The 5,883-nt window shown below is 30.5% G+C and overlaps 1 long non-coding RNA gene across 1 annotated transcript; it reads left to right on the top strand.

Annotated features, from left to right (window-relative positions):
* The first annotated feature begins 236 nt into the window (after positions 1–236).
* Positions 237–904, top strand: LOC137805886 (uncharacterized). Its single transcript, XR_011080268.1, has 3 exons — positions 237–313; positions 398–710; positions 789–904. It is a non-coding gene; the product is annotated as an uncharacterized lncRNA (long non-coding RNA).
* The last annotated feature ends 4,979 nt before the right edge of the window (positions 905–5,883 follow it).

The following is a 5,883-nucleotide window of genomic DNA, read 5'->3' as shown; positions in this document are numbered from 1 at the left end:
ACATGGCATGAAAAGTCATGATTGTCATGTGTTCATGCAACGTTTGCTTCCAATTGCATTTGATGCATTACCAAAATCAATCTGGAAAGTTCTTATTGAACTTAGTCTTTTCTTTAGAGAATTAAGTTCGACAACACTAAATGTTGAACACCTAAAGAGTTATGGAAGAAAATATTCTTGTGTTATTGTGTAAATTGGAACAAATATTTCCACCAAGCTTCTTTGATTTCATGGAACATCTTCCAATTCATCTACCTTACGAGGCAAAAGTTGGTGGTCCAGTCCAATATCGTTGGATGTATCCATTTGAGAGGTATAAAATTACTAATCACTATTATAACATTTGTTGTTTATTTATTTAATATTTAAAATTGTGTACATCCATATTCTTTTTTAGGTTCTTACACTCCCTAAAAAAAAGTAAAAAATAAAGCGAGGGTGGAAGGCTCTATTTGTGAAGCTTACTTGGTGGAGGAAACATCTACATTTGCCTCATTTTATTATCCTGATCATGTTGAAACAAGAAGGACTAGGATCCCTCGTAATCTTGAAGTAGGCGAGGGTTCTTCACATGCTCCTCCTATTTCAATTTTCAATTATCTAGGAAGAGAAATTGGAAAATGCATGACATATTATCTAAATCAAAGGGACTTTGATGCTGCCCAATTGTATGTTCTTCAAAACTGTGAAGAGGTTCAACCATACTTTGAGTAAGACAATGTTCACTCATTTGAAAAGAAAGTTAATTATGTTGCATGAGGTTTGAATAATCAATTTCTTTGTTGCAGTATTTATGTTGAATATTTAAGAGAGATTAGTCCTACTGCTTCAGAAGCTCAAATTGGCCAATACATTTCATCCTATTTTGCTACATGGTTCAAACAATATGTATGTTTTTAATTTTCCTTTTATACAAATTTTACTTTTAGATAGACATTGTGTAATTTATAGCCTTTTGTTTAGGTTCTAAATCCATAAATTAATATTGAAGATCCATTATTGTGTAATACGATTTACATTTAATTTGATTACAACTCCTTCTTAAACTTTGTATTTGAAGTTCATTCGTATTTAGCTTGATTAAATTTTGAGTATCTATATGCAGGTTTGAATTTCTTTATAAAATGGTTAAAATACCATTTTAAATAGGTATGAACAATACATATAAAAATAGCCACCGAAACTGATTTGGTGGCTATTTTAACAAAAAAAAAAAAATTAGCGACCAAAATATAATCAGTCGCTGTGATTAAGAAAAATATTTAGCCACCGAATTCAAATCAATCGCTAAAGGGGTCTCCATTTAGCTACCGAATTAGCCACCAAAAGTTTTTTTTTTAATTAATTAATTTAATCCATTAGCGACCGAAAATGGTGGTCGCTATCACCTCTATTTCAACCACAGATTTAGCCACCAATTTTTTATAAAAGTTTGGTCGTTAATTTGGTTTCTGAATTTTGGTGACCAAATTTTCTGCGACTGATTTAGCCACCGAAATTTCGATTGCTAATTTGGTTTCTAAACTTTGGTGACCAAATATTATGCGACCGATTTCGCCACCAAAATATCGGTTGCAAATAAGCGACTACTTTATAATTCGGTCGCTAAAGGCTTTGCGATTAGGATTTTCGCTTCCATCTTTATTTGGTGACTGTTTCAGTCGCATATACGTTTAGCGACCGATTATTGTACTGTTAGCGACCGAATGTGGTGGTCGCTAAAAGTGATTTTTTTTGTAGTGATATTTTCTTTGTAGTTTTAGACAAGGGGATTTTCTTTCTCGAAGCATATGTTGCTTACATCTAATCATTTTTTTTATATATAAGTAATAAATTAATTTTTTCTCATATTTTTTCCTCAATGTTTAAGATATGTGACTTTTTTTGGCCATTATTTAGTGAAAATTTTGGTGAAAATACTAAAAAGTAATTGTTTTTCATAGTTTTTCAATCAATGTTTAAGGTGATGGGAATTCTTCTCATTTTATGTCCTCTACACATTCTCTTTGCGTTTATAAACAAGTGGTTATTAGGGGTGGCGGGCTGACCTGCCCCGCATAAGCTCGTCCCACATTTGACCCGTAAAAAGCAGGTCGGGTTGGTCTGTCCCGCATAGAATTTGTAGGCTGATTTTTCTAGCCCGCCCTGCACAAGAGTTGGACCGCGGGTCTGCGGGCCAGCCCGCATAAGAAATATTTTTTTAAAAAATTAAATTTTTAAATAAAAATTTTGAATTTTTTTTATTTAGATGTATTTGGTAAATGTTCTCGTAATATTATTTTCATGAGACATGCATAATAAGATGTTAATAAAAATTTCATAATGTGAAATATGAGGCTACATAAAGAAAATATGGGGGTGCAGAAAAAAAAATTATACATTTTAAAGTTATGCGGATTATGCGAGCCAACCCGCCCCGCCCCGCACTTGGGAGGGGTAGTGATTAGTCAGATAGGTTATGCCATATTGTTGAGCGACAATCCATTTCATTTGACGTTGTCGGTTTGTCATCACAACTAGTGACTAATGCTATGAAAGAAAATCTGCAATATAATAGATGCCATGTTGTTGCAAAAGAAGAACGAAACTCCATATTTCGTGAACACACACACACTCTGTCGTACATCGACTTTTCAGTACTCTGAATCTGATATCTGGGAAATGTTAGTGGAGATGAGCATAAAGGATAAAGACCTATTGGATAATTGTTATAACTTCTAGTGTGGTCATCCTAATGTAGTGAAAAAACACTTTGGCTTGCCTCTTAAGAGACGAATTAGAAAACTAGTGAAGATAATGACTGCAAATCCCTGAACTATGTAAAATTTGGTTGTATTTTATTATGCATATGTATTTTTCTACCATATGCCATGTTGATCTTATAGTTTATGATAGCATGTGAAATCGATTTATCCCTATAATCATGTTTGAATCTCAGATGGTGTCACTTTTTTGGAAAAAAAAAATCAATGAAAAAGTTAAATATCCATCTGGTACATGGTGTGTGACAGTATGGAAGGGATGACCAGGAGGATGACGCAGAAGATGAAGATGATGCAGACCTAACCATTCCAGAGGAACACGTTGATGGCAGTGTGCCTCAGGTCCCAATGCAGGATAACTCTACAATGTCAACGCAATATTTAACTGGATTCCAAGCATTGTAGGAATCCATCCTGACTATGAACCTCAACATGAAGAGACGTTTTGACAACATCAACACATGTTTCGATAGGGTTCATGACCGCATTGACGAGATGAAAAATAAATTAAAGACTTTCATGACTCTTTTGAAATATGTATCATTCATATGATTTTTTGGAAAATTACTATTTATTATTATTTATTTCATGTTTCCTTTATATATACATTTGTAGTGTATGTTTAATATTTGTTATGCAGAAACTTTATCCAGGGTTTTTGCTTTAATAAATTAAAGTTTAATGCATTAATATTTGTTTCATAAATACTTTTTCCTTTATCAATGACTAAATTCTAAGAAAAAACAGAGAACAAATGATCTTTAGACAAAAATGAACTTATTTTATTTAAAAATCTTATCGAATAGAAATGTTCCTTAACTTCTTGGCTACAACGTGGTGCAATCAAATTACAAAATAGATGAAAATTGAGAGATAAAATTAAGAGAGAAAGAAGAGAATATAACTTGGGAGAGATGGAGAGAGAAAGAAATAGGAAAGAAAAAGTAACCATAGGGGGGAGGGGTCTGCGACTTCTTTTATTTTTTACGTTCTTACATAATTAATCCACAAAATTAATGGTTTGGTGTGTACGTGATAGAACCACTAGTGCAAAATGAAGAAAAGAATGTTCTTTATTTAGTGTAGTTTCGCGCTTAAACGCATTCGTAAAAAACGCGGTGGCATTTTTTAAATTAATTTGATTTACAAATGCGGCTATTTGTATAACCGCATTTGTAAATCAAGAGCGTTTTGATTTACAAATGCGGCTAAATGTAAAACCGCACTTGTAAATCAAAGCGCTTGATTTACAAGTGCGGTTTTACTTTTAGCCGCATTTGAAAATCCTTTTTTACCCTAAAGTTTTGAAGCGCGCCAAAGACTTTCGTATAGTTTTTTTCTCCGTTTTTCCTTTGTTGCACTGTTCCTGCACTGGCCTTTCGTTCATCTATTCTTTTGCATCTTCATTATATTGTGTCAATGTAAGTTTCTTGAATCGTTTTCTTCCTCTCCATCTTCACACATGTTAGTATTATAAATGTTTTTCGTTTCCTTATATTTCTTGAATCATTTTCTTCCTCTCCATCTCCGTCGAAGATACTGTTCCATTGGCATTCCTATCTCTGTCGCTGCTCCGCCTTCGCTTCCACTGTCGTCGTTGTTGTCGGCGCTCCCTGCCACTCTTCACCACCAACGTTGGTTCACACAAGGTTGGTACTGTTTTAAATATTTTGAATTTTTATTTAATTGTTTGAATTTATTTTTTTATGTATTAGAATTTGTATATTTTAAAGTTTATATTATTTAGTATTTATTATATTTTGAATTTGTATGTTATTTTGTGTATTATAATTTTCATTTTTTAAAATTTATATTATTTAGTATTAGTACTTATTATATTTTGAAATTTTTTTTTTTATGTATTATGTAATTTGTATTTTTTAAAATTTATATTATTTAGTAGTTAGTTGTTACTTTATATGTTATCTTCGGCAATAATATGTTCTGGTATTGAGTCTGGGGTGTTCGACTCTCGGCAAACGCGTGAGATAGAACACTGATTGAAAAATCTTAACCATTCCAGAATATATAATGGATCGAAATGCATGGATCAAATGTGTGCTGATCAAATACGGCTCTATAGCTGCATTTGTAAATGTAAAATAACCGCCCTTGTTTAGCTTTTCTGCACTAGTTAACATGGCCTGCAGTGAAGGAGCAAAGACAGTGAAGGAGCAAAGAAAAAGAATGGGGTATGAGTGGAAATGGAAAAGGTTAAGATGGGCTGGGAGGTGAGTGAGGAGAAACAGGGTGTCTGAAGAGTAATATGAGCTCGTATATGTGCTAAGTGAAACAGGGATGTGAGCAGAAAAGAACAGTGAAGGTGGGATACAAAGAAATGAAAAGAAAAGGTGAAGAAGGAAAAAATATTTTTTTTTTTTTTTTTTTTTTTATCTTCTTTTTTTCAAATTTTATTTAGTGAAAACGTTATTTACTCGAGCAAGATTGGGTGTTGACTATTATCAACATCAAAATACTAATATTTATCATTTCTTTGAGTCGAAATAATTAAATATCAGATTTACAAACTTAATTTTTTATTGTATAGATTAGATTTAGTTTGATATTTTTTCTTAAAACAATTTATTTATATTTTTTTATATTATTAAAATATTACATCAATAATTTTATTCAAAATTCAAAAATGATTTTAATATATTAAAAATCAAAAAATTATATGTAATTTTTAATTATATATAAAAAATATTTTTTTTTAAATCAATCATTTTTTAATTATAAGTAATAATAAAATAATTTATGCAAACTTATTCAAACATTATTTAATTATATATAAAAAAGGTATTTTCTAAAATTTCAGCATTTATTTAATTATGTATAATAATAAAATAATTTATAAAAACTTATTTGGCCATTATTTAATTATATATAATAACAAATTATTTTATAAAAAAATCATTCATTATTCTTTAATTATATATAATATTAAAATATTTTATAAAAACATATTTTTCTTTAATTATATATAATAAAATAAAAACTTAAAAACCTAATGAAGGTAACGATTTTCATTTTTTATAATTTTTACTGGTCCTTACAATTTTAAATTGAAAACGTATACTTCATATACGATTTTAGAGAGAAATTATATATAAAATATACG

The sequence above is a fragment of the Phaseolus vulgaris genome, chromosome 3 (genome assembly GCF_000499845.2).
Source record: "Phaseolus vulgaris cultivar G19833 chromosome 3, P. vulgaris v2.0, whole genome shotgun sequence".
Lineage (NCBI taxonomy): Eukaryota > Viridiplantae > Streptophyta > Magnoliopsida > Fabales > Fabaceae > Phaseolus > Phaseolus vulgaris.
Note: the sequence above shows the minus strand (reverse complement) of the source record. Positions and strands in the feature narration are given on the sequence as shown.